The following is a 20,270-nucleotide window of genomic DNA, read 5'->3' as shown; positions in this document are numbered from 1 at the left end:
ATTTATCAATTCATGTATTATTATTCAAAATGAAAAATCATTCTCTACATCAAATTTTGGTCAAAAGAAAACCCTTTCCCAACACCCAACCTTCTTGCCCTCAGGACAAAAATCTCTGCACAGCAAATATTCCCACGCCCTGGCTCATACATTCTGTGTTCATTTCAAGCAGTATTTTTTTAATGAAATTTTACTACCTTGAAAGCATTAGGACCATCCTTCCAATTTGGAATGTAACATGCACAATTCAATTTTTATTAAATGCAATGGTGTCTAGAAATTAAACCTCAAGAGAATATTTTAAGACACAAATGTGAGCGATATCCTATCGATGGTAAATTAATTCAGAGGATGCAATCTGCAAAATTAAAGAAGTGATTTAGGGATACAGCGTCAGATTGGAGACCAGACGAAGAGAAGAAACCATAGTTTCCTTTTATACTGAAATTCCATGAGGCAACAGCTCTGCAAATGTTGACAGGCACATATTCTGAAGTATTAAGAGTCCACACGAATTGTGGATGACCTTGTGTCTCTGACCCGCTGCATTCTGTTGGCCAGAATGTGGGACCCAGTAATTTTTCTTCTCTCAAATATAAAACAATGCAAACTCTTTCCTGTATATTCAGCCAACAACCAAGATATATATTTTACTCTAAATGCAAAGGCATTTTATTTTGGAAAATATTGATTTCCTAAACTTCTAGAAGTTGGCACTGAAGTAAATAGTACATGAGGAGTAAAGTTAAAATGGGCTTTGGGGAAAATGTATGATCCTGTTTGCTCAAAAAGCTTAGAAATGATGTGACAAATATCATCTTGGATTTTTTTTAAATTTTCTGATTTCAATGTTCACATAATAATATATTTATGGAGCAATTTACTATTTTTAAAGCACTTTTTTTCACTCACTTATTAAAAAGTATTTATTGGGTGGCTACTTTGTGCTGGGCCCAGCTCTTGGCAGTGGCGAAACAGACGAGGTCCCCTGGAGCTTCCAGCTTAGCAGAGGGAGATAGCCAGGAACAAGAAAACACATAAAGGAGCCAGATCATTGCGGACTGTGATACGCGTGATGAAAGGGAAAAAAACAGCTTGTGATGATCAGTGATGACTTCAGATGTGCGGGTCAGGGGAACCTCGAAGGAAGTGACATTTGAGCTGAGATCTGAATGGGAGGAAAGAGTCAGCCCTGTGCAAACCTGAGGGCAGTTTTCCTGGTAGTGAACTTGCTGAGACAAAGACCCTCCAGAGGAAATACGCCTGGCGTGTTCTCCAGGAGCAATGAGAAGGCACAGAATAACGAATTGCGCCTACGCAACACTTCCTTTCCGTGTGAATGTGCACCCTTTAAAGAGCTCACTCTTAATCCTGCTAACCCCAATTCCTATTTGTCCCATCTAGTGAGGGGGGAAAAAAAAAGAGAGAGAATTGAGAAAAATATAGTAAAATTTTTCTGCACAGAACATATTTAAAATAGTCTGATACTTTTAAAATCTTGCTTATTTTAAAGTCTCTTTAGGACAAAGATGAGACTGATGACGTTTGATGGATAGAGTTTTCTTTTCTTCGAGCCTAATTTCTCTAAATGCCAAGTTTCCATTAGCAGTGGCCTTGTCACGTTCTAAATATTTATAGCTTTTTCTTCTTAATCATTATTTGATAATTTTTAAATGGGTTCACTAATCATCAAATGCTTTACAGATGCAAAAGAAAAAAACACTATTTTTGTCACTAGAGAACGCACAAAGCTGGAGTCAATTTCCCCCAAAATATTTTGCCCATTTGGTGCCTTTCCCCTTCTCCATCACGGCTCCCACTCCTTCGAAGGACCAAGAGGGACTGGAAGCCATTGGAGAGGCCTTCGGTGGAGGTGTTGCTTGAGAAGTCATTGCTTTAGCCCTCCTGAGGGCCCACTGCAGTGTTTCCATATCAAGAGTGATTTTCTGTTTGTTTTCCAAAAAGGCTGAAAATAGATCACAGCCTTTAAAATCACTGGCCTTTTACATGGAATATTTGAAAGAATTTTATCCTTGGTACCTGAGAATGGAAACCATTCCAGTGTAAAAAACAAAAAACATGATGAGGAATTTATGAGTAAATATCAGTGAGCAAACTGCTGGAGTTTTCTAAGCCTCATTCTCTACAGTGAAACTCACAGCCTCCGTCGTTAAATAATGGAATGTTAGAGCTGGAAAGAGGGAATCCTAGAGCTATTCTCTGCTGTGAGGCTTTGGACAGGCTGTTCTCTCTCTCTGGAATGTTCTGGCTCAATTTTTTCACCTGACAAACCTCTAAGGAGCTCACAGATGGGGTGATTTTGGCTCCAAAGAGACCTAGACTCAGATCTCAGCTCTCTTGCTTCTCACACTGGAGACCCCTTTGTAAAACGGGGGTAAAATGACATCATCTACGTATAGCTGTCCATGTCCTGCTGAGCTGCCATCTGTGCCTAGGGTCTGCCCCAGGAATGTGAACAGTTGTTTCTGTGGTAGATTCTCTTTAATCTGGTAGAAGAAGGCCTGGGAGTTGGTAGGTTACTAGAACGTTGGTTAAAGCAGAGGTAGCACGGCCTATGGGCCACGAGCTTTGGGCATCAACCAATATGTTTTACAGCAAGAAGAAAGCAGCTAACCTAAGGAGCATGTTAAGTGGGAGATGTCTTAAGACTTCCCACTGTATTTTTTCTCAAGTCTCTTTATTTATTTATTTATTTATTTTTAAACATTGGCACCTGAGCTAACACCTGTTGCCAATCTTCTTTCTTTTTTTTTTCTTTTTAATTCTTCTCCCCAAAGCACCCCCCTACATAGTTGTATATTCTAGTTGTGTGTGCCTCTGGTTGTGCTATGTGGGATGCCACCTCAGCATGGCCTGATGAGTGGTGCTAGGTCCGAGCCCAGGATCCGAACCAGCGAAACCCTGGGCTGCCGCAGGGGAGCACGCAAACTTAACCACTCGGCCATGGGGCCGGCCCCCTCAGGACTTTTTAAGATTTCCTCTCAGAGGTCTGGTCTTCCTCTACCTTCTACGTAATCTTAGTTCTCTCTGTTTTGTTCTCCCATATCAACAACTGGTATTTATTGAGCTCAAACTATATGCCAGGCAATATTGTAGATATTTTGCAACAGCCCAGTTCAATAAGTGTTGGCATTTTCTTCAAGATCAGGCAGAGATGGCTGTGACTCTAGACAGCCTAGCTCCAGACTTCATGTAGGTCCTGCTGACTCATCGTACCTGGCTTTCTCTCAGGATCCTTGCACACATGATCTACGCCCCGTGTGTCTGCCTTCCTGGGAAGCGGGGCTCCGCAGGGTGAGAATCACCACAGAGTCTGATATATAACAGGCACTCAATACATTTGGGGACTATTCTCAGACCATGATTTTTGCAGATCAGAGAATGAGGTCAAGAGAGGTTTAGTGACCTGGCCAATGGGCAAAGCTGATATCAGAATGTGAGTCTTCTCATTCTGCGAGCACTGTCTATTGACTTCATCAGGCTACTATCTGTGTCGGTTCCTCTACTCAACATCTTCCTACTCATGTGACATCTTATCTCTGAAGTCACAGCTCCCAATCCCATCCCCAGCCAGGTCTTAAACTCAGTTTCCCTGAACTGATTTAAATCTATGATACAATGAGAGTTTTAAGAATTTTTTTTTAAAAGGCACTAAATACTAAACCATCCAGATGGAAAGTAAAGCGGAGAAACCTAGACCCGGCTGAGCTGCTATCTGTGCCAGTGATGGTGTCTGCTCCCACAGGACCAGGCTTCAGAATTACCTCTCTGGCTGAGGTTCCACAAAGCCGTACCTTTGAACTAAAAAAGAAAAACAAATAAATAAATAACTAGCTCTGCTGATTAGCAAGGTATTGCAGCTGCAGGAAAAATCTACACATCGAACTCACGGTCGTATCATCATCCTTGATGTTTGTTTCTTCTTCCAGCCGAGATGAAGAGAAAACTGAATTGTGCTTCTAGTGTACAATCTTACCTAATTATGCCAGCTGATCACTTAAAAGTAATGTTTGCACACAGATCGGGAAGACGCTTACAAGAACCAGCTGGTTGATAAAGGCTATAAGTGAGGATTTGATTTCTTTTCAAAGGAGTGTTAACTATTTACATCTTTTTAAACACCACATCACAACATCAGTTACTGTGTGGCACTGTGAAGTGATGCTGTACTCAAGTTCCACAGGGGTGGGCAAACTTGGGAATGAAAGAACTACTTAACATGTAAAAAGAGTAACGCTATCATTCACCACTTTAGGACACCCCTGTGAGGGAGGACTAAGTACTGTCTTTAGGTTTTTAGATACAAATGAAAGATTAATGAGAGTGTTGGGGGAGAGGGGGTGTCTGTGTGTATGTGTGTGCGCTCACAAGCACTTGTGCTTTCTTACAAAGCAGAATGGTCCAAGTTAAACACCAGAATGGTTTAAAGGTTAAGCTTTTGGACACAGAAGACTGGAGCTAGAATACTGATGATGCCACATGCCACCCCCATGCCCTGGCCAAGTTGTTTGGTGCTTGGGATGAGTCCATGAGATGAAGCATGAGAAAATCAGGGGACAAATGCATCACACAACCGGATGTGCCATAAATAACGAGTGTCAAATGTTCAGTAGTGCTGTGTGCTAACAGTCCAAACATTGTCTAATTTCATCCACATACAACCTTATGTGGTAGGTATTGCTATCATCATTTTTTTTAAACTTGTGGAATATTAAGTGCCATTGTGCATGAGACAAACCAGAATTTGAACCTCAAACCTGTGTGATCTCAACTTTGGCTGTTCCTTCTTAACCATTAACTCAATTATTTGATGCTCCTCATTCCCTTACAGGCCAAAGTTTTGGCATCTTTAACTGATTCAATTTCTGAAACACTTACCCACAGCATGGGTGTTCTTCTACACTTTGAAGAGGGATTTCCTTAATTCAGCACATGGTTGTTGAGTGCCAATAAGGACCTGGCATGAACTTGGGTGCTGGGAATATGAAAGTGAATAAGACAGTTGAGTGTCTCAGTCTTCTTAGAGCCACATGGGGGAGACATAAAAGAAAGCAAGCATTGCACTGTGAAATAGTACATGCTAATGGCTCCTAATGGTACCTTGCATGTGGCAGGTGTTGAGTAAATATATATGGGATAACAGAGAAGTATTTGCAATGCAGTGGGACCTGAGAAACTGACTGTGTCTAGGAAGTTCAGAGAAGGCAGGCTGTGGAGGAGCTGGCTGTACAGACAGCCCTTGAAGGATGAATAGTTCACCAGGCAGATAATGTGGGAAGGACACTGTAGGCAAACGAAAGAGACCTGCTTCATGGTATAACAAAGCTTGTTGAGGACTTGGAGTAAGCAGCTCCAGTTATTTTTCTGAGATGTGAATCTCAAATGTGGCTCATAGATTCGAAGATCTATAGGCCATTCATCTAGCTAAGAGATAAACCCGAAAGAACAAATGATGGTGAAAAATGATAACTGTGAGGTAGAAACTAGGGTTTTCTAGATTACTGATCCAAAGCATGACCTTTTCCTGAGACTTTGAATCCCCAAGGCAAAGCATGGTACCTTGAACATCTATTGGCCTCATCCAGTCTGTGATCCATGTGGGTCTTTAGGTGACCACAGGATATCCAAACCAAGACCAATGCAAGACCTTGAGGGTAAAGAAGAAAAGTGTTCCTTCCTAAAGGAAATGAGGATAACACATGATTTAGCTCTACTTCTGTTCATATAGTGAGATAGAGGGACCACAATTCAGCATCTGTAAGTGAGATGGCCACTTTTCCCTCCCATACTCATGGCAGACATCACCACTTGATCTATTGCTCTCCCCTGGACGTAAGTTCTTAAGGCTAGGGAACTTACCTGCTTATTCACTGATATTTTCCTAATACCTAGAACACTGAGCACATTGTAAGTGTTCGATAAATATCTGTGGCATGAATGAATTGATCATTACTCTTCTTTTTTTAATTGAGCCCAAGGTTACAACACTTCCAACAGCCAAGCCAAACAATAGGAGGCCGAGTGAGATGAAATAATTGGCTTCGCTGTTGAAACAGAAAAACACTCTGAGCCCAGCTCAGCAACTTTAGGCAACGGACTTCATTCTCTGTCATCTGGCTTCCTCACATCCGCATCATGGAGTTGTTAGGAGAATTAAATGATATATGAGATGTGATATATGGCCAAATTCTTTCCCACAGAGGTTAATAAATAGCAATTTTCATTTTCTCTAGAAAGCTTTAATATAATTAAAGCACTCCAGATTTATTTATTAATCATCCATAAAACTAATTTTATATGTGGTGTGTTTGTGTGTATGATACACACACGTATATATATTCATTACATATATTGTCGTATATAATCATTACGTGTATATAAATCTTTAACATCAGTACTATGGTTTAGCTCTAATGTTCTACCTAATCTATTTATGGATATAGATTAGATAGAGAAATATATAGATAGAAGATAGATGGATGGGTAGATAGAGCTTGCTATAACATTGAGACAAAAAACAATATTCAGATCATAATTGGGCAGACTGATTTTAAATCACACACTTATCACAAAATGAAAGTCATCGGAGCACATCTGGTCCCAATAGTTTAGTATCTATAACCTTCCAGGCTTTATTTCAGTGTAAACAAAAGCAAAAGGACAAAAATGAAACTCAATTTCAGTGATCCTGGCCATTGAAACAAAGAAGCAAATATTCCATTTAGCCGATGCTGCTCTACCTTTCCTGCTTCCACAAATTTGTAAATACTGAAACTTCTACCCCTGGAACATGAATATTCACCGGCAAATGGATGGATGAAATTGTTATGCAGAAGACATTGTCTGTCTGGTGCATTGCGATTCCCGTTGCCTCACTCTGGTGAGCCAGGCTCCTCCACAGCCGGTTTTCTAAGACAGACAGAGTTCGTCAACAAGCGTTTCCAACAACTGCTAAACCTGAGCTCTAATGTATGCTGTGAAAGGGGAAAATCCTCTTTCTTAGCCCATTTATGATTTATTAGCTTATTTATTTGACGGCAAATGCTTGAGAAATCTGCTTTCCTCAACAAGCTTAAACATTTTGGGAAGCACCAGGGCAAAAAAGAAGAAAAAAGGGAAAGGAAAGGAAGAAAAAAGAACAGAAAAGGTGTGTTCGATGCAAATGGAAAAAGCATAAGGAGGCTTCAAGACTGACATTGGAACTGCAACAACTTGCCTGTAATTCGAGATTGATTAAATACTGAACAAGCTTTGATTGGCGTAGAGGGTCAATCACAATCATGATTCAGAGGCAGAATCTGGAGGAAGAGTCCCCGCGAGAACCTTGAGTCTGAAGAAAGTACAAACCAGTTGCACAGAAAAGGCATTTAGAAAGTTCTCATTTGCTATTCATCTTTACATCCTGCCATACTTAAGGGAGCGATCATAAAATAAAAACAGCGCCCCCACCACTAGGAAATGTGAATCCAGATCAGGAGCCATGCTTTATGGATGTCTCCTTGAAGGTGCTGCCATCCCCCTGGCCTGCAGAGGAGGCAGCTCGCTCCGGGCAGCATTACAGAGACAGCCGCGGACAGCACTGGCATGACAGACAATGTGGAGAGGCTGGAGGCAGGCTGATATTTTCAGAGGGAATTTGGCGCTATGCAAAATGAAAGAAATAAGTGTAAAGATGCATCTAAAGGATGCCATTCATTCTTTGCTCTTAAACATATTCAGAATTTTCCTACTCTGCTCGGAAAGGAAGGAGAAAAAAGAACAGGATGAGAACAAGGATAACAGGTTAAGAAAAGTCTACAATTCAGGCATGCTTGGTAACAGGCTTGCAAGGCTTTCGATTTAGTTCATAAGATTTGCTAAGCAGATTAGTGTTGAAGAGTCCTTATTTTTGAAAATGGCAAGAAAAAAAAGTAATCTAGAATGTGAATAGATCATGAAAATTCTCTTGTCTGCAGACAGTTCAATATTCACATTTTGCCCAAACTGCAAAATCAACATTATCTGGTTTTTCTTATTCCAAAATTTTGCACATATGTCTGTGCTTTGATAACTGGGGTGGGGAGGTACGGGAGGGAAATCTGAGCAGGAATCACAAAGATTCATGGGAAAGCCCAGGGTTATCCACATCTGGGATGTCACCCTGTCCTCTTGACACGCCCTGGTTGGGCCAGCCCTCAAGGTCTTTCACTGATTTTTCAGCCTCTTGCCTCCCAATCAACACAAACTCCTCCCTCCCATCAGGCACAGAGGCATTGCTGACTTTCTTCTCTTAGACTCTTGGTTGTTGCCACTTTTATACTTCCAGTCTCTTCCTAGAATCTTTCTCTTGCCCTACCCCCGACTTCCACCAAACCATTTCCTTTCCTTCCCATCCCAAAGTTTCATTTCCTTCCCTCTCCCAGGATATTTCCATCTCTCTCTCTACTCTCCAATCCTTCCCCTCTAGGAGCACCCCCTCAGTTCTTATAGACACTCTTTATGCCATCTGTTTGTAGGATGTGAGTGGTAAGCCATCATCTTAGGACAAAATAGTACCCAAACTTCTAATCATTCAAGACCCATCTCCACCTGGCACCTAGCAGGATTTGTATATTAATACTTCCCTTCATACGTTCCTTTCCTCAAGCCAAGGTGGTGAACCCACTGTTCTTTCTCTGCCCTGCATTTCTCTGCCTGTGGAATTTTGTTCATGCTGTTCTAGTCTTTTATTTTTTATTTAATTTTTTGTGGAAGACTAGCCCTGAGCTAACTGCTGCCAATCCTCTTCTTTTTGCTGAAGAAGACTGGCCCTGAGCTAACATCCATGCCCATCTTCCTCTACTTTATACGTTGGATGCCTACCACAGCATGGCTTTTGCCAAGCGGTGCCATGTCCTCACCCAGGATCCGAACCAGCGAACCCCAGGCTGCCGAAGTGGAACGTGTGAACTTAACTACTGCACCGCCGGGCAGGCCCCCTGTCCTAGTCTTAGATACACTTCCCTCCACCTCCTTCAGTGTGTCTCTCTAGATCCCTCTGGGTAGGAAGCATCTCTCCTTCCAGCCCTTAATCTGTAAGCTCGATCTTGGTTGCGCGATTTTGTGCCCATGTTAGAGGTGCAGAATCTATGGGCATGATTTCCTCAGGACTAGATTATGAGATTCTTGAGGGCAGAATCACCTGAAGGTTTTTCTTGTATCTCTCCCATTGTTTGGACAGAATGTAATAGATATGGGGAGGTAGTATAACTATGGTAGACAAGCAAGCCTAGAAACTTCCATTTTAGAATTATGGCAAGAATGCACACTTTTTAAAAAAAAATTCCATCTGACGAGGTGTGGAAGGAATAGAAAAGGTGCAACTTCAGGAGTCAAGGAGAATGAAAGAAGTGAAATAAAGATGATATTTCAATGAAATTTTGGAAGATGGGAATTGAATGAAGAAGTGGTAGTGTCTTTATTAAAAGTGGAGACACATAGAAGATAGCAACCTCAAAGGGGTACCAAAGAGAAGTGAGCCAGTTTATCCTACAGAACCCCAGAAAGGCTCAGAACTTGGATATGTGCCTGAAGAAGGTGAGTGAAACGAAGAGTCGGAAACAGGAGCTCTGTTTACAGAACACTTAGGTGCTCAGATGCCCTGCCCCACCCTCCTTCTACCTACCTAGAACTCCCAAGGGCCTCCTAACAACAGCAGGTCTCACACACCCTAAGCAGGGAGTTGGCAAGTTATCATCTGGAGAAATTTAAAGGAACTTAAAGAACTCTAGAAACTCATGTGGGTCACTCCATTGAAAATGCCAGCTGGCTACCCAATCCCCTAGTGGCGTGACCCACCAGGCGAAAAGCCTTACTCACGCACTTGGAGCTCAGAATTAGCTTTTTGGCAGCACATGTTTAATACAAAAGGATAACCAAGGATCATTAGATTTAAGCAAAGTTCCCAACATGAAATGGAGAAACAGACACAAATAAATGTGGGGAAAAAAAATCCCAAAGGAAAGAGACAATGCAGGAAGCAGAAGAAAACTTAAAAAAAAGAAAAGCACAATTTGATTTTTAAAACCATGTGTCTAAATACTTCTTTGAGAAAATATGTCTCAATATGAAAATAGAGTACATTCTTGGGACTATAACAGATTTGGGTTTGAAATATGATTCTCATTCTTAACATCTGTATGTGATATTAAAAAGGAATTGAATCTCTCTGACCTGAGTTTTTGCATGTATGAAATTACCATAGTAATATACTAACTCATGGGGTTGTTTTGAGGGTTAAAAGGAGAAATGTAGCATAGTGTGTATATTCTGTGCTAAATAAATGATAAGCTTCTCGGGAAGTTTTTATCACCAGTAGTTCTCACCATGCTTTGAAGTGGCAGACGCATCAGAGAACTTGATAAAAGCTAGGTATCCTCTCACTAGAAAAACTAATACACATATGTATACAGACAAGAATTTACGCATAATTTCAAAGGAATCTCAGACTCTGAAGCCCAAACAAAAGCCCCTCAGGTTAAATAACTGATCTAAATGAAGACGTCCTTAATGGCAAGGGATGTTTCTTTTCATTTCTTTTAGATCTACTGCAATGCTTAGCAAGAGGCGACTCAGTGATTGGGGTAAGAACTATATCTAATTTTGCCTGTGCCAAACAGAGAGGATTTTGCACACATAACAGCAGAAGAGTCCACTGACCTGAGGAGGTCCAACCTTAGCTCCCAGAGTGTCATTCTATTTGTTCCATGAAAGGAAGATGGTTGACCCAATTAGCCTGTGCCGACCTCAAGCCTGATGATGCTTATAATTTTCTACAGCTATAGAGTTTAGAGTAGGAGCTTCTAATGGCTCTGGCAGAGACAGAACCTAGAAGACACTGTTTTCTCCTGCAAAAGGACTTGTAGATCTCAGAAATGCCGGGCAACCTTTTCTCAGAATGAACTGACTGCCTACATGGAATCTATTACCGAGCAATCAAGCATTCATTAAGCATTTATGCAATAGGGTTGAATAAAGATACAGAACTTGTAGTCAGACTGACCTGGATTTGGATCCTGGCTCCATTACTTCTAAGCTGCATGACATTGGGCAACTTAGCCTCTCTGTGCTTGTTCTTCTATTTGAAGTGGAAAGAGCATCAGAAAAGACTGTTCTTTCCTTAGGAGTATAGAAGGAGCAGTGAGGAGGCTGGCATGGCTGGAGTAGAGTGAGGGGGAGTGAAAACGAGATAAAGTCAGAGGACCAGGTCATGTAGATCTCATAGTGCATGGCAAAGATTTTAGATTTTCTCTGAGTAATGTAAGAAGCCATCGGAGAGTATTGAAGAGAAGAGAGACAAGATCTGACCTACATTTTCAAAAGCTTTCTCTGGCTATTTTGTGGAAAAGACTGTGGGCACAGAAACAGAAGTCCCATTGGTAGCTGCTACAATAATCCTGGGACAGAGGATGGTGGCTCGGGCAAGGGCAGTGATGGTGATAGTGTTAAGAAGAATGAGATTCAGGATATCAATTGGGAGAAGATATTTGCAAACCATATATCTGATAAGGGGTTAATCTTCAAAATATACAAAGAACTCATACATCTCAACAATAAAAAAACTACAACTCAATAGAAAAACAGGCAAAAGATCCGAACAGACATGTCTCCAAAGGAGATACACAGATGGCCAACAGGCACATGAAAATATGTTCAACATCATTGACTATCAGGGAAATGCAAATCAAAACTACAATGAGATATCACCTCACCCCCATTGGCATGGCTATAATTAACAAGACAAGAAACAACAAGTGTTGGAGAGGATGTGAAGAGAAGGGAACGCTCATACACTGCTGGTGGGAGTGCAAACTGGTGCAATCACTATGGAAAACAGTATGGAGTTTCCTCAGAAAATTAAGAATAGAGAACTACCATATGATCCAGCTATTCCACTGCTGGGTATTTATTCAAAGAACATGAAAGCATGAATGCATAAAGATACAAGCACCCCTATGTTCATTGCAGCGTTATTCACAATAGCCAAGACCTGGAAACAACGTAGGTGCCCATCAAGAGACGAATGGATAAAGAAGATGTGGTATATATACACAATGGAATACTACTCAGCCATAAGAAAGGATGAAATCCGGCCATTTGTGACAACATGGATGGACCTTGAGGGTATTTTGCTAAGTGAAATAAGTCAGAGGGAGAAAGTCATACAGTATGATCTCACTCATAAGTAGAAGATAACAACAAGGACAAACAAACACACAGAAACCAGAGGGTAAGAGGGGAGTGAGGAGGGTGAAAAGGGTGATTAGGCACATGTGTGTGGTGATGGATTGTAATTAGTCTTTGGGTGGTGAACATGATGTAATCTACATAGAAATCAAAATATAACGATGTACACCTGAAATTTATTTGATGTGTATAAACCAATGTTACCACAATGAAAAAAAAAAAAGAAACCCTAAAGAAAAAAGAGATTCAGGATATCCAAGGTGTATTCCTATACATTCTAAGATGAAAGAAATAACACAGGAGTCCAAGCAGCCGAGGACAACTTCACAACAGAACATGGTGAAGAATGTGACAGAGCGAAGGTGTTAGTTGTGCGCTTCTTTCTCAGTAATTGGACACCCTGGATTTTAGTTGAGCACATAACTGCCTAGAAAAATAATTAGTCTATATATTCCAGTCTCCCTGGCAACTAAGTGTGACCATGTGACCATCTTCTAGCCAATGGGATGTCAGTTAAAGTAGTGTGTGCATCTATCAGGAGACGTCATTAAAGGAAGGGGGCATTACCTTCTCTTTTTCCTTCCTTTCTGCATGCTAATGATACAGACATGGCCAGAGCTGGAACAACCATCTTGGATTTGAGGGAACCCCCGTGTTGAGGCTAACAGCACTCAGGAAGGAAGTCTTTGTCCTCCCTGATCCTCATGCAGCCGTACTACCGCTGGATTGCCAACATCACGTGAATGATAGCTATCCTTCCAACTTTTTAAAAACACTATGATTTTGGACATTCTGTCACTCACAGTTGAACCTAATCCTAACTGAGTCAAAGGATAACAGTTTTTAAAGAAAATGTTTATGATTTTGGTTATTTGCTAAGCAAATTGATGCTAACTCTATTTCTACAGTGTAAATTCAAAATTTATAGTGAACCAAAATTACACACCCTAAGCCTTGAATTTGATTAAAATAGAGATCAGTAGCTGGTTTTCAGTTCTTGAGCAGCATTTTAACAATCTACCTGCAATGCTCTGAGAAAAGCTGTTGCCCAGATTAGGACTGTCGGATTCAAGGGAAGTGTCACCAATACTGCTGACAAATGGGGACATAAATGACATGGGAATTGGGTGGAGGTGAAATTTTGAGAACCTCTTACCTTCCTAGAAAGCAAAATTGCAAGACCACCTGAACAATTTGGGAAAATCCTGTAAACTGAGGGACTCAGGAAAGCTTAGCGTCTACTGAACACCGCCTATCCGATTGATTTGAACGTCCCCCTCTTACTCACAAGGAAACTGATACAGTGATCAAAGATCGATCGGATAAGCCCCGGACTGAGGTTTATAAATAATTGCTGTATAAATGAGCAAACTTTGCAAGAGGTCACAAACACAAGCGCTTGGCCTGTAATGTGTTTTAGAAAAAAGTGAAAGAAATGCCAAACTTTCACAACGAGGATTTCCGATTCTCCTGAAAAATCAGATCTGGCACAACCTGGCCATCTTGCCCATGTGACCTGGTTTAATTGGAGTAGAGTAAGGTTTTTCACTTTCCACATGGCATATGTCCTGTCCTGCAGTCTGTGACAGAGTCCCATCCGCCCACTCTTGTTTTAACCCCTATACACACTAGCTTTACAGTTACGATCCATGAGGGAAGGGAAGGGTCTGTCTTGTCCACGATCTTGTTTTCAGCATCTACACAGTAACTGGCACATGGGATTATTGGTTGAAAGAATAAACCAATATATTATCTCTATATTTCAGAAGAGAAAGATGAAATTCAGACAGGCTAAGTAACTCATCCAAAATCACAGAGCTGGTATACAGTACAGATAGAATTTAAATTTAAACCCAGACTGCTTGACTACAACTGCTTGGTTCCTATACCACAAAGACAGTGGAAGAAGAGTTAATTTCAGGCATCTCCTACATTCCAGAATATGGGTGCTGATTTTTTAAATTGAGGTCTTATTTACTTCTGTGAAATGCACAGATCTCAAGTTTACAATTCGAGTTTTAAAAAATGTATATGCCTGTATAACCACCATCCTTATCAAATTGTGAACATTTCTATCACCCTAGAAAATTCTCTTAGCCTCCTTACTAGTCAGTCCTACCACCACACCCCCAGGTAGCCAATGTTCTGGTCACTCACCTATTCATATAAATGAAATTATCACTCTATACTCTTTTGTTCTGGCTTCTTTCGTGTAACATAATATTTTTGAGGTTCTTCTGTGTTGTTGCATGTTTCAGTGGTTCCTTTCTGTTTATTGCTGAGTCGTATTCCATTGTATGGACAAACCCAAATCGTTCATCCATTTTCCTGCCATGATTTCTAGCCGTTTTTTTTTTCTTTTTTTTGAATGCTGCTATAAATATTTTTGCACAAGTCTTTCTGTGGACATAAGTTTTCATTTTTCTTGAAATTGCTGGGTCATAAGGATAAGTGTAAGTTTCACTTTATAAGAAACTGCCAAAGAGTTTCCCATAATGGTCATACTCCTATCATTTTATACTCCTATCACAAATATGAGAGTTCTAATTACTCTACATTCTCACCGACATTTGATGTTTTCAGTCTCTATCATTTGAGCCATTCTTTAGGTGTGGTGTTTTGTTCTAAGGTGACTCAAAAGATACATTCTTTTTTTCAAAGGTAGGATTCTCTTCTCAGTTCCACCAGATAGCTGTCCTCCTCAACTTCGCACATAAGTTGGTTGTGCCACAGTGATGTGCTGGTAAATGTCTAACAACTGTAACTTCAGGGGTGGCAGCGTAGAGAGCCCTGATTTATAGCACTTGCCAATTTCTGTGGTGTAAATACATCCACTAAGGACGATTTTAAGCTACCAACACTAAACACAGAATTGGGAAGAAATGTGCATAGTGGGTTCTTGAACTCTGTTCCAACACATCACTGTCTGGTTCTTCACAGTGAGATTCAATTAATAAAAAAGAACCTGCATTTTCCAATGACAATGACTCTATGAATAAACATGTCCATGGTGTGAGCCTAGGTCATAAACAAAGAAGAGCGAGGGGAGTTTCCATTCCACTGTTGGCCACACTCTCGAAGTTTGAAGAAACTCAGATTATTGAACTTATAGGACTCAAATCTAAAACTCATTAGCACTGATCAAAAACCTGGGCTGGGAGGATGAACCCAGATAGTAGGGAACTCACCGGGTTTGGCTAAGTTTGAAATTACATACACATGGTAGTTACTCCCAGGGCCCAAGGCAGTACACAGGTCCCTCTTTTCCAACTTGGCTAATTTACCTCCTCTGCCTGAATGTCAAGGTCCTCCAGACTCAGGCACTATCTTGCCTAACCATTGCTACTTTCTATAGATCTCTGCTATAAACTGACAGCTCTCACCACTCAGACAGAGGCCAAGGTCCTCCCTACCATCAGATCTCCTCCTTGTTTCCAGTGTTGCTCTCCTTGTTTAAAATAGCCTCTCCTTTCTTCTGCCATTTTCCCATCTGAATTATTCATGCCTACCATTTACTGAGTTCCATCTGGGTACCAACACTCTGCTCAGGATTTTACATACATGGGATCATTTAATCCTTATAACAGTATCCCCATTTTAAAGATGAGCTCACTGAGGCTCATGAAATTGAAATCCTCACACACTAGAAGCTTTTAGCTTAGCTCTTTTTATAACCAAACACAGATTTTGAACTTAGGTTTTTTATAACCAAACTCCAGATGCTTTCCATTTTGTAGAAAGGTCCGATCAAAATGCCTAAAAGTTACTGAGGACATTCTGGATTATTAGCGTTCATGATTGATCAATATGTTACATACACTGAGCTGCTCCACAACCAGAACCTGCCCAACACAGTTCCAGACCTTGTCTTCTGTTTCCCAAATAGCTACTAATCTGGGCCTGTGTCGATCCCAGTTTACGGAATTATTCAGTTCAGTGTTAAAACGCTCGCCATTTCCTATCTGTATGAGCTTAGACAACTTAACTAACCCCAGAAAATTTGGATTAAGATACAGCTTGAAGAAACATCACATAGATTTGATAAAATAGTATATGTGAAGCATCAAGTCCCATACTGGGCACAGAGGATGCACAAAGTAAATGAAATGGTAACTGCTATTATTTAGGTCAGAGCCTGTGGTTGATTGTTACAGTAATGGCTCCCAAAGAATGATGCCTCTTGTATCCATGCTTTGGCATAGTCTCTTCCCATGTTGACTCTGGGCTTGGCTACAGGACTTGCTTTGGTCCATGGAACATTAGTAAATGAGATGAAAGCAGAGGCATGAAAGTCACTTGCACACTAGGATTGCTTTCTTGGAATGTTGCCTCTCCATGAAAAAGCCTGGGCTAGCCTACTGGAGACACCCAACACCAACTGTCAGACATGTGCACAAGGCCACTCGTGACCATCCAGCCCCAAAGGAGCTGCCAAAGGACTGCAGTCACAGTCCTCAGATCACAGAGTGATCCCAGGAGAGACCAATGGAAGGACCACCCAGCTCAGTACAGGCGAAATTGTTAATGTACAGGATTATGAATGAACAAAATGATGGTTGTTTCAAGTCACTAAATTCTGGAGTGGTGTGTTAGGCAGGAATGTGTCCTTCAAATTTAAACTTCCCAACACTTGGCACTCTAGCTTATACATGGAAGGCACCTGGTACAAACATTCAGTGAATTCTGTAAAGCAGAAAACTTATGCATGTGACTGTGACATCTCTGAAGGCAAGAACTGGCTTTATGCTTTGATGGCATTTCCTATAATGTGGACACAGAGAAGGTGCAAAATAAGAGTTTTTGAAATAAGAGAAGCTTCACTCCATTTGCATATGAAGAAAATCATGTCCTATTAAGAGAGCTATTTATATGAGCAACGAAGACATTTAGGCATCTTCTTGAGCAATGACCTCTCTCACAATACGGACTTTTTCTGACATGGAAATATATGAACTAAACTTTTCCTTGAAAGGCTCATTCCAGCTCCGATGCTGAGAGAGGCTGACCTTCTGCCTAATTAGGAGAAATCAGAAATGGAGATCAGTGAGCAACAGATGCAAAGAATCAAACTAAGCTGCCTTTCCCTAGTCCAGGCCCCTACCTCCAATCCCTTGGCATGTGACCACGAGGGCCATAGCTGTATTGACATTTCTGTGACTCTACATCTGGAAAAGCAACTTTTGAACTTGGTTTCACAGGGACGCTTGTGGCTCCCTATTGGCCTTTAAAGACACAAGATACTTGTCTGTGAAACTTACAGCTAGGAGCTCTGCGCCCTGACGTAGGGAACACTATCGGCATGTTAGCGCTCTGCTCGGTGAGTATTTACAGGACACCCTGGTGGACCATCACCCTTTAGGGAATGCCCTGGGGGAAGCACCTTGCTGCAGAGCATCGAACACACACTGAGGTCACAAACTTGGTTCAACTATTTCTCTGCCTCGCAGAGTGGGTGACTTTCAGTGTGAGGGTAAGGATATTAATCTGTTTTCCATTAGCGCTAATAAATGATTCAGCCTTCCACGTACTGAGTGGAGAACAAAAAGTAAAAACATGGGTCCGTGCATTTTGGAGGAACTTACTCTAAATATCCGACGGGCATGGCAGCATCAGGGAGGCCGCCTCAGAAGGCTCCAGTTGCCTTTCTTTTTCAAGCCTGCTCCCTGGGATCAATGAGGAGCTGGAACTGTGCTCTGCGTTAGTGAGAAAGTCCCAAAGACAGCAGAGCAGCTTTCCCAAGTGTGTTCCACAGGCAGGACTCAAATATGCTGTACCAACCATGGGAGCGGAGGAAGGAAGGAGAGGAGAACTCAGCGTTTTTTGAGCTTCTTACACACCAGGCACTAATAAACATGCTATCTTGAAGCTTATCCATGACCCAGTGCGGTGGGAATTGTCTTCATTATACATAAGAGGAAACCGAGGCTGAGGAGGGTAAGTAATTTTCCCAAGTTAAGTAATGTGTCATGATGGAAGTTAAGGAATTTGTCTAAGTTAAGGAATTTGTCATCATTCGCTGGACGTGGGAGTGGGCAGCTAAATAATGGTAGAACAGATAGTCAAAATGAATCCAGCCTTCGTTCTTTATAAGAAATTTTAAACCGAAAAGAATACTATTATGGAAAGTGACCTAGGTGCCAGGCACTGTGCTATGAGCTTCACATCCATTTTCTTACTAAACTCTGAGGAAATTGTTACTCTTGATGTGTAGATGAGGAAACTTCTCTGTCTGAATCCAGCTCTTCATGAACAGGTTGGTGAATAAGAGACACACACAGACACACCTGCAGAATTTCGGGGCCTTTAGAAATTAGCCAACAGATTTGTGGAACTCACTAAGTATTTGGGTTGAAAGGGTCTTCAAAGGTCTTGTGAATTCTTGTGTCCTAGTAATAAGTACCTTCTACTCCTATAGCCTTCTTCAGTTTGCATGTTATTTGCAGAATCATCATCTCTTTTTATCCTCCCAACAAACTTATCAGGAAGGAAACAGTATAATCACTTCACAGATGAGGACCTAAGGATTTAAGCAGTTGAATAACTTGCTCCAAACCCATCAGCCAATGGTGGCAAAGTCAGGCAGGACCCAGAGGTCCTCAGCGTCAGCAGTAGACTTAACAGGGATATGACTTTAAGTGACAAAGTGTAATCTAAGTTTATGTATATACTATAATTATAGCTATGTAAATATATATACACACCTTACACTACTTTATGAATGAACCTGATTACAAATTGATACAAAAATGCATACCAATGTTTTCTATCTCGTCTTTCCAAGCCGCTGAACATTTATCCAGGAAGCCATAAGAGAGGAAAACTCACAGAAGGACGACACTGGGGAGAAGAGAGAATGGAAGAGGGAAGGCCACGTCTACCATGTGGCTTTATAGCACATCCACAGCACAGAGGCTGTTTTAGATTATCTGAGGCATACGACAGTGCAATAGTTAGATCATGAACTCTCGCCTTCGATGACTTATTTGGCATCACTCAGTCTCAGACAAAGCTGCCCAACTCACAAAGATTATCAAATGTGTTACAGCACTTGGCACAGTTTGCATAACACACACAGAGTACTCAGAAAACAAGAGCTCTTCATATGACGAACTGCTCATCTTCTCATCTAAGAATGGATAAAGGGCTCTCCTTTGTCAGCAACTGAAGCAACTTGGCTGAGGCCCCATCCTCAGCTCACAGCTCCCTGGTCCCACCCTGAGGAAACTCTAGAAGGAAGGCACTGCCTCCAATAATCCTGCTTCCATTAAGAGTATCCAAGGGTATTTGCTTGGTTGCAGCAGCATCCCCCCATTTCTGCATGCACACCCAAACCCAGGTTCCACGAGATAGACTGCATCTCATGCAAACTCATAACCTGTGAAATTGTGTTTTGATTGGGTACACCACATATGCCCGGCCTTATCTACCCAAGTCCCTAAGGAAAATTATAGAATACCATTTTTTTCTTAGCCCCAGTAGAAAAAGATCCAGTTATTACATTTTTTAAAATTCAGGGCAGGCATAACCATAGCTAGCCTTGACATTTCTGAACAGACCTGAATTTTCAGGGAAAGCATAGCTAACACAACTAGTATACTAAGGTCCCTTTTAGAACATAGAAAATGTGAGCGGATTCACACTATCCCAGAAAAATCAATATTTTCCCTTAAATATCTGAAGCAGATGAACCAAATATTTAAATTAGATGATGACATGATTTATTCAAATTCTCCCACCTGGTGAAACCACTTTTTCAATGGCATTGTAGATCGTGAGTGCACCTACATAACAGGTGTTTGATAATCCTTTAGAAGACGTTGCATGTAAGTAAGATTCTAATTCTCACATAGTTACCTTCAAACGAGAACATTACTTTCCATCTTGAATGCAAACAACAAGCAGAAAATACCAGCCGTGTTGTATATTTTATATTCTAACCTAGATTTGATGGAGACTTCACTCCTTTACCTTGCTTTAAGACAGGATGGAGCATGTGAAAAGTGGTTTATAAACTCCAAAACCCTACGCAAATATCAGTTGTTGTG

General features: G+C 41.2%; 1 protein-coding gene and 1 long non-coding RNA gene across 44 annotated transcripts in view; both read right to left on the bottom strand.

Annotated features, from left to right (window-relative positions):
• The window catches only part of LDB2 (LIM domain binding 2), a 359,760-nt gene that overhangs the window by 287,220 nt on the left and 52,270 nt on the right, over positions 1-20,270 (bottom strand). The window lies entirely within an intron of this gene.
• Positions 2,762-4,996, bottom strand: LOC138923511 (uncharacterized). Its single transcript, XR_011437191.1, has 2 exons — positions 4,900-4,996; positions 2,762-3,822 (listed from the first exon to the last, which is right to left on the bottom strand). It is a non-coding gene; the product is annotated as an uncharacterized lncRNA (long non-coding RNA).

This window comes from Equus caballus, chromosome 3 (assembly GCF_041296265.1).
Source record: "Equus caballus isolate H_3958 breed thoroughbred chromosome 3, TB-T2T, whole genome shotgun sequence".
Lineage (NCBI taxonomy): Eukaryota > Metazoa > Chordata > Mammalia > Perissodactyla > Equidae > Equus > Equus caballus.
The sequence above is the reverse complement of the archived record's forward strand: the minus strand, read 5'-3'. Positions and strand labels throughout refer to the sequence as shown.